General features: G+C 35.6%; 1 long non-coding RNA gene across 2 annotated transcripts; it reads left to right on the top strand.

The window, feature by feature from the left end:
* Positions 1 to 1418: 1418 nt before the first annotated feature.
* LOC116031833 lies at positions 1419 to 3982 on the top strand. Of its 2 annotated transcripts, none has more exons than XR_004100672.1 (6): positions 1419 to 1798; positions 2432 to 2524; positions 2595 to 2778; positions 2942 to 3104; positions 3193 to 3274; positions 3759 to 3982. It is a non-coding gene; the product is annotated as an uncharacterized LOC116031833 (long non-coding RNA). The 2 variants fall into 2 exon arrangements; XR_004100673.1 differs by having other exon boundaries at positions 2359 to 2524.
* The last annotated feature ends 5436 nt before the right edge of the window (positions 3983 to 9418 follow it).

Below are 9418 nucleotides of genomic sequence, written 5' to 3'. Positions count from 1 at the left end.
CAATGTTGTCTTTTATGTAGAAGTAAGGTGTTAGCGAACAGAACTTTCGGTAAACTTCTCGTGTTCGTGTTCGTATTCGGTAAGCGTTTGTTTATGTTCGTTTATTAAGGTAAACAAACAATAACAAATAAATTTTAGAATTCGGTTTATAAACGAATATAGTATGAACATGTGTAAGATCGTTTGATAAGAGATCGTGAAAAAACTCGTTTGTGTTCGTTTAATTGTGTTTGCGAACAAGCTTGTTTAATGTTCATTAATGTTCGTGAACAAATTCGTTTAGTGTTCGTATAGTAATATTCGCGAACATGTTCACGAACAAACACACACACATATATATATATATATATATATATATATATATATATATATATATATATATTCTGCAAGAAAAATAATTTTTAGTGACAAAAAATTAATGACGAGTAAAAAAACCTCTCACTAAAGCTGTCCAACTTGCGCTTGCGGGGCGGCGATTGACAACTTGCAGCTCTGCAACCTCGACCATTAAATGCGGTGACCGACTTGATTAGTATAAATAAGAAGGGTCTCCCCCTCACTTCTCATCTCCATTTGATTATAACAACTACTACTCACTACTTGTAATCTCCATCCTGCAACATCAATCTACATCGCGGTCTACACCTCGTGTAACCCTTTCAATTGCAACTTGCACTCCGAAATAGCAGCCTGCTCACCCTGTAATAGAAGCTTGCTCACCCCGTAATAGCAATGTGCTCACCCTGTAATAACAGTCTGCTCACCCTGTAATAGTAGCATGCTCACCTTGCAATTGCAACCTACACTATTCTAGCAACATGCTTGTAACCACTTACCACTTGGAATACCACTCAGCCTCGGACTGTTCAGTCGTCCTGCGGTAGACTGACCGGCTGACATACGAGCGTTCCCCCACTTATTCACAAACATACTATTTGTAGTGTAACCGTAACCCCCCGTTCCATTTACGCTTTCAACTTGGTAATGTTATATTGCCTAAAAGTTGATGTGACAATAATGTTTCAAGGTAATGTGAATATCCCATTTTTCAAGGTAATATATATATAGTAAATTGATTATATGACTTAAAATATCTAAATCAAACAAGGTAATATTATATTTCACAATCTAAATCAAACACATAAGATTTATGATTTAGTGACAAAATTTTAATTCTATACTTATTTTAAAAGTATATACTCTAGCTATTGATACTAAAGATCTTATTACTCTTGCTATTAATATATGAAATTTATTATTTCACTAAAATCTAATTCCCACCAATTAATATATGAAATTTATTTCACTAAAATCTAATTCCCACCAATTCACCCAAAATTTGGTTTTTGGGCGCCATCTTGTACATAAAATTTGTTTTTGGGCGCCATCTTGGATATTATAGAATTTTTTTTTCTCTCAAAAACAAATTAAACAAAATAGTGTTCTGTCTTCTGTCCACTCGGATCCAATTTGTCCCTCTCACTCTCCCTCTCCCTTTCTCTCTCACTCTCACCAGACGCAACCACCGCCTCCATCGCCACAACCTCCGACTCTCACTCTCACTCTCTCAGATCTGTCTTCTCGGCCGGCCGTCGATGCCCCTACCACGCTCCACCGCCGGCCACCGCCGACATAACACCTGCCTCAGCCACTGCTGAGCTCTGCCAAACCCGCCGCCTCTGACGACGACCCTGGTTCTGATCTCCCAGATCTGACTTCCTCCTGGTGACGACGACTCGAGAGCAGCGGCGGTGAGCGGCTTCGACTTCGACACCAGCGGCGAGGATTTCAACAGCAGGTCAGTCGTTGTTTTTTTTTTTTTTGTTTTTTGTTTTATTTTTTTTTCCGTTCATAATAATGGTTTTCCTGTTATTTGCTTGCATTATCTCGTGAATTTTAAGGCTAAAAGTCATAGCTTAGCTTGCATTATGGGTTAGGCTTGCGGTGGTGGTGAGATAATAAACAGTAGAGTAATGACAGATGAATGGGAAAGAGAAAGCAAAATAGGGGTTTAGTGGTTGATGTGCTTATCCCCTCTCCACAAGCGCACTAGCATAGCTTACTGGATCCTTGCCTATATTGTAATCACTAATCAGTTGACATGTATTCATACAAATGTCTTATGCTATGCTTAATGTGTTGCATATCAATTTCTTAGTTGAGGTTTAGCTAGGTTTTGAATTGTTTGGTAACACTATTCCTAGAATTATTGGTTAGAGGCAGACTGAAAACTCCTGTCTGGAAAGCTGGAAAGCTTTATTGGTTAGAGGCATTTAAAGATGTTCATATCCTAGAATTTTTGTGGACATTGCCTTCTCTTGTGTTGTCATTCCTTTCTCTATGTTTTCCTTGCAACAGGAGTGATGCTTCACAACTTATTAGCATGGCTCAATAACCAATAGATTGAATATTACTGCCTGTTACTTTACAGTTAGCTTTTGAGGCACATGATGGTCAAAAGTGTTGCAATGGAGAGCCCTTCACCATACACCCAGTTGCAGTAGCACAAATTCTGGGAGAACTAGTAAGCTATACATATTTTAGGAGCACCCTTTTCAGAGGATATTTTAACTGATTTTGAATGCCTTTCATAGGAACTAGACTGGGAATAAATTGTTGTTGAGCTCTTGCATGATACAGTAGAAGATACAAATGTTGTTGGAACTATAGGTTTATCTTGATCCTGTTCGGGTTGTTGCGATTGGTAGGAAAATAGAAGATCTCCTTACTAATCTAGAAATTATGAATGGCTATCAATATCTGCATAACTCTGTGGAGGTATGTTTCTTCTTTTTATTTATTTTATAAATTTCCTGCAAATTGTAATACACCCCTGATTGGTGTGTGTGCGCGTTATGTCTATTGAGTCTATCTAGATAAGGGCTAAAGGAATGTTGATGCATGTAATGGACTATGGCATTTGCAATTTGTTGCTGTGTAGGGATATGTGGAAGGCAATCCAGTGACCGACCAATATGCAGACCACAATAATAGTCATGTACGCTCATCCATGTCTTACATAAGTTTATCCAAACTGGTTTGAAGAATTTTAACATGGCATTTCATTTATTCCAGTGAGTTATGAATTTGTGCCTTAGTAAAAAGTAAGTTGCTCCAAATTCTCTTAATATTGACCTTTTGTAGGTTGACCTCTTTCGCTAAAATAATGTCTTTCGTTAATCTTTCTCTCAGATTGAACTGCTCCAGCTGATTTTCGATTCCCTACAACAAACCAGACTAGACATTGTTTCACATGCCATGTTGAGTTTCACAGGTAAAACTCCATGGCTTTTGTTTTTGTGTACTGCTTTTTATTCTGTATTGCTTGCATATGCTCCTAGGAGGCTAGGATACTTTTCCCTCCCATATTAATACACCTTTCTAAGCTTTCATCAATATCATTTGAACTATGGATGCATATCCTACTTGCATAAACATGAAATACAAAACTATGAACATTTCAACAATTAGACCTGTTTAGGTGATGAGATTTTTTCAAATTAGTAATGATCTGGCAACCTGGGAATTAAGAACAATCTGGTTTCTAAGACTAGGTTGTGTATTATTATGATGAAGGAAAACTAGAATGCTATCACGAGGTAAGACTGTTTTAATAAAATCTGTTTTACAATCAATTTTTTTGCATGTGTTTTCTGCTATTACAATCAAGAGTTGCTACATTTTTTCTCAAAAAAAAAAGAAGAGTTGCTACCTTTATTTTGACTCTACTGTTTGAAATTTTTTATTTTTTGTGATAGTTTGCAGATACTGCACACTTCCTCCTATGGTCCATTGTTGGTAGCATTATGCAGGAAATGGTTTGCAGAGATGTAATAGTTTGCAGATTAAATAAGAAATTAAATTCTAGAATGTTTTAAATTGTACATTCATGATGTAATAGTTTGCAGATTAAATAAGAAATTAAATTCTAGAATGTTTTAAATTGTACATTCATGAATGAATTCTCTTCATTAAATGTGTATATGTTTTTCAACAATTATCTTTACCAACTTGCAATAATATATATATATATATATATATATATATTCATTTCACTACAGGGAGGGATTCTCTGTAGTGAAATGATTTTTTGCCTCCAGTTTTCCGACCACCAAGGTGGTCGGAAATTCCGACTAAATAGTGACCGCAACTACCGGACTCGCCTGGTCGCTCAGTTGGTCGTTTTTTCCGACCACTTCCTCCAGTGGTCGGAGTTAGCGACGAGGATTTTTCCGAACACCCAAATTGGTCGGAAAAGTGGTCGGAACAGGCCTTTCCGACCTATTTAAGGCCATTTCCAACCACAAGTGGTCGGAAATATGATGATTTTCAGCAGTATATACAACAAAGATTAGATGCTATTGAGAATGAGAGAGCTGGTACTTCATCATCACCCTCATCAGAACTGAATTCAACTTGATATTGATTTTTCTTTTATGGATTACTCCATTGTTGTTTAGACATGAATATAATTCGGTATTAAGTACAATATTTAATTTTTTAAATTACAAAGTAGTATTACTTTTATATTACAAATTATATTGTATTCTGGTTTGCATATTAACATTTTAAATACAAATATTAGAATTTTAACAAAAAATAATAATAATCAAAATATTAAAAAAATAATAATTTAGCAGATACACGACAAAATATGATTTTAGTGATGAAATATTCATTTTCATTATAGCGATGAAATTGGTGACAGAAAGATTTGTCGTCGAAAACGTGACGGAATAGTGATAGTGATTAGTTCCGTTATCTTTTTACGACGAAATATTGTGATGGAAAACAAATTTTGCGATGGAATATCAAGCGATGGAATTACTACAAAAATTTCTTCCGTCTTTTTCTTATGACAAAATTTTGCGACGAAACATGAAAATTACAACGGAAAAGTTAGCGACGGAATCGCGATGACAATTATTTTTGTCGTTATATTTCGTGACAAAAATATGCAACGGAATATGAGTTACGCGATGGAATATTTTTTTATTGGATGACGACCGAAATAAACATTTCTGTTGCCAAAATAGTGATGGATTCGCGACGGAATGATTTTCGTCGCCTACTTTAGGACGGAAAATTACGCCACCATTTTCCGTCGTCACTGCTCGTGATGGATTATTTTCATCGTGAAATCAAATACGACAAGCTTTGACACTACAGAATGAACTCTGTCGTGAAAATGTAAAATTCCGTCGCAAAATGCAATTTGCGACGGAATTTTTTGTTTTCGCGACGGAATTTTTCCGTCGCAAATCGTGATTTTTCTTGTAGTGATATATATATATATATATATATATATATATATATATATATATATACATACAAATATATACATACATATATATATATATATATACACACACACACACACACAGAGACATATAGAATTCAGTTCCTGTACGGTTGGGTGTTTTCCATGTGTTTGTGCGGTTGCTTTAGGTGCGTAATTTTCTTCTTAAGGTTCATGATTTTCTTTTTAAGGTGCGTGATTTGTATGCTTAAGGTGCGTGTGTAACCCCTCGGCTTTTCCGTAAGACTAAGTTCGAAAAATATTTCCTTAGGCTATGACATTCATGAAATGGTCCCTCGAGGCTTCAAAAGAATTTTTTTTATAAGGAAGTATAGTGGTTATTAAGTTGCGATCGTTCGTGCCGGTCACGAACCGTAAAATTTTAGGAATTAGTATTCGGACCCGACTATCCTAGGAAATAGATTATTAGACACCATATTATTATTCTTGAATTTCCTATTCAATTAAATCAGCTCATAGCAGCGAAAATTTATTTTGATCGTAGCATCGCAGAATTTCGCGGTGTACCGAACCTAGCCCAATTTCAAGTTTCAGTCTGGGATAAATTTTCGGTTTCAAAATTATTCCTGTTTAAATTATTTTCTACCGAAACTTTATCTGTTTGGACCCCAACTGATAAGTTTAAAAATACTTTATTATTTTATTCCATTTCTTCTTCCCATAAGAACATTTGCCTCAAAAGTGATAATGTCCCAAAGCATGTTATTCCTCTTGTTCCATTCTTGTCTTCCATTTCACACGAGAGAGAAAGGGAGAGAGCAACTTCATCTCCTTCACCATTTTCCTCCATTAAAACCATAGCCAAGCTTGTACACAACTCTCCAATTTGTTCGGTAAGATTTCAATATTATTCGGTAGAAAGCTTTGTATTCCTTCCTAGATCATGAATCTAAGCTTAGTTTCTTTGTATTTGTGGTTATGGTGTTGATTTTGACCCTAGGATTTTAAGGTGAATTTGGGGAAAGATCCAAGAGTTGCTTCTACGGTATTAGTACACTCCCGAAAGGTAAGAAATCCCTTAAGTCGGTTTAGTTACTTGAAAGTGGACAATTGCTAGTAAATAATGAGATTAGGAGTTTTATGAATATGTTTTTATACATGATAATGGCCGTATATGCATGTACCTATTATATTTATACCCATATAGACTTATACTAGTGAAAATATTGACAAGAATTTAAGATAGTCTCTGGCAGTGAATTCCGTGAATTTCTGGGAAAATTCGGTAAGGTATTTTGATCCAATTTTTTTTATACATGTAGTTCTATAAGTGTAGAACCTACATATAAAATTTCATAATGATCGGAGTAGTATAAGTATGGTTTTCGAATTTTTCTCCAAAACTGGTCCAGAGAGAGAGAAATTCCGGACAGCACACTGCCAAGGGCAAAAATGGAATTTCTGTGTTAATTCGTGAACCTAGGTGACCAAAACTTTTTATGAACATCAAGTACTATGAGTTAGGGTTCTACCATAAAAATTTCAAGTGAAAAAGAGTTCGGGAACTATTTTTACCGGCTCAATCTTTCGGACTGCGCAAGCTGAATTACTGTCCAGAATAGGCAGAATCCGTGGACGCGGTAGCGAACGTGCGTCCACCGGGCGTCCAAGGGCGCGAAAGTAAGATTAAATGGTGTAAGCTTGATTATTGATTATTGATGTTTAGAAGATGAGGTTGTTTGATGTTCGTGAGATCAAACTAAGCTTTGATAGTTGTTGATGTTTAGATGATGGGGTTGTAATGAACCTAAGAGGTTATGAGACTGATGATGATGTTATAACATGTTGATACATGGGTTATGAAATGGTGACAAAGTTAGGATGGATATTACTGATAATTGTAATGATCATAGATAGTAATTAGAGCTTAATTAAGGACTTAGTAATTAATGATGGATTAACAATGGAGTTCAGAAGGTGATTAAGCTCTAATTATAGTGATTAAGGACTGATAATAGTTATTAAGGTTTAATGACTGGATGAATAGACGGAATGGTAATTAATATATTATCAAGGTGGGACTAATTATTTGAAGGATTATCTTTGGTGATTATTGTGAGATCTTTGTTATGGGCAATACTCTCTATTTGGTGGTTATGTTGAAAGATTGGAATTACTCTTTTAGAATTTATTTGGAGAGGTTGGAATTCTCTCTTTGGTTATTATTTTAAGAACTTGGAAGTGATTATTTTGATTTGGGGATTGTTGATGTTTACTTGAGGATTTAAAATATCTCTTTGGTAAATATACTATGGTTTAAAGGAAGTTTGAGTGGTGATGATATTACGATGTTTATTAAGGAAATTGTTATATGGAAATATTGAGATAAAGATTGTATATGGTGAATTTTGAGGAAATAGTTGTTGAACGACTTTGGATTATGGTTAGGTAATGACTTTACCTCAAGTTACGAACTAATGGTATTAATGCTTTCGAGGACTTGATAATGATGTTATAATGTTGTTGACTTGTTGTCGATGATGGATTACAAGGTTAGTAGTTACTAATGACAATAATTAATGTTTAAGAGTGATTAAGGTCAATTGTTGGATTATGGGTGACTAAGTATCGATTATGGAGGTGCGATATCCTCAAGTTATGATCTAATGGTGTTGATCATGGTAGAAGTTGTTGATGTCGATAGTGACAAGGATAACTATCTATTATTAGTTAATTGTGGAACCATGATTATGGATTACCGATGATGATTGGATTGTACGATGAACTGAGATTCATGATAAGGAATAAGGTTAAGGATGTGAATATTAACGGCGCTATGAATCGATTGATTCATAAATGATTGACTATGGGTTCATACTATTATTATAATAGTAGTGGAAATGGATATATGTAGTGTTAGTAGAATATACAAGTGTATAACTAGCGGGATTGATTTCAAGTATGGGACTTGAATATGAAGTATATCCAAGAATATCCTAGTATTGTATATGATGAAGTATCCGATGAGTGACCAGCTTGTGTCCAATTATGCTTTCTTCGAATCTTTGCTCGTGCTTGAGCTATGCTTGAAAAGCCTTTCGGCAAGTAAAAATGTTTATAAAACTTACGTTGCAGAACGTATGCTATTTTGGTAAACGGGTTGTCAAAACCTTATTTTTGGGGAAAATACCACTTTTGTAAGTGTGTACTTTACATGAGAGTGATGAGAAAATGATGTTTGAAAAGCCTGCGGGCATTGAAAGTATTTTGAAAATCCTTCAGGGGCTAATGAGGTAACCAATTTTAAGTATTGGACTCAATTGTGAAATATGTCCAAAAGAAATGATTTAAGAAAGAAAAACTGAAGGAAGGAAAATGTTTTCAAACCCTTAGTTTCTGGAACAAGGTGGGGACCTTCGGGAAGGCTTAAATGCACGACCCGGGGTTGGAATAAGGGTGGACCTACGGGAGGGCTGGAGTGCCATGGCCCTAGGTTGGGATAAGGAGACCGACGGGAAGGCAGGGAAATGCCACTGCCCAAGGTTTGAGAAGGAGAATTGAGAAATGTTCAAAGTGCTTACTCAGGGGAAACTAAGTGGAATTTTTGGCTATGAAAATTATTGTTACTCTGGGCTGCGGTTCAGATTATTATAGAGCTGCGGTTCTATTTGCAAATGAAAATTGTTGTTACTCTGGGCTGCGGTTCAGATTATTATAAGCATTAGAGCTGCGGTTCTATTGCAAATGATGGAATTCCTGGAAATGTAAAATTTTGCAAACTTGTCCAAAAAGGGCATGAAAATGATTTTGAGCGGCAAGTTATGCCATTATTCTTATTTGAGAAGAGCTTTACAAGATTTAAGGTTTATACGCTTTTATGCTATTCATAAATCGTTTGGTTGCAGGTAGATTTTCAAATCATGGGTAAAACTTTATAAAACTTTCAGATTATCTATGTTTTCAAACCTTTGTCTACTCTAAAGTGACAATGGATTTTCTTACTTAGCCGTCGCGCTAACTGCACTTCATTGTGCCCTTTATCAGATGCAGTTTAGTGAGTACCTCTGTGGCCGATGAGCTCAGAATAGAAGAGAAGTGCAGGTTGAGGTCTACTATGATGTTGTTGTAGTATGTTAGTGTTGTAAGTTTAGCCTGTGC

Source organism: Ipomoea triloba, chromosome 10 (genome assembly GCF_003576645.1).
Source record: "Ipomoea triloba cultivar NCNSP0323 chromosome 10, ASM357664v1".
Lineage (NCBI taxonomy): Eukaryota > Viridiplantae > Streptophyta > Magnoliopsida > Solanales > Convolvulaceae > Ipomoea > Ipomoea triloba.
The sequence above is the reverse complement of the archived record's forward strand: the minus strand, read 5'-3'. Positions and strand labels throughout refer to the sequence as shown.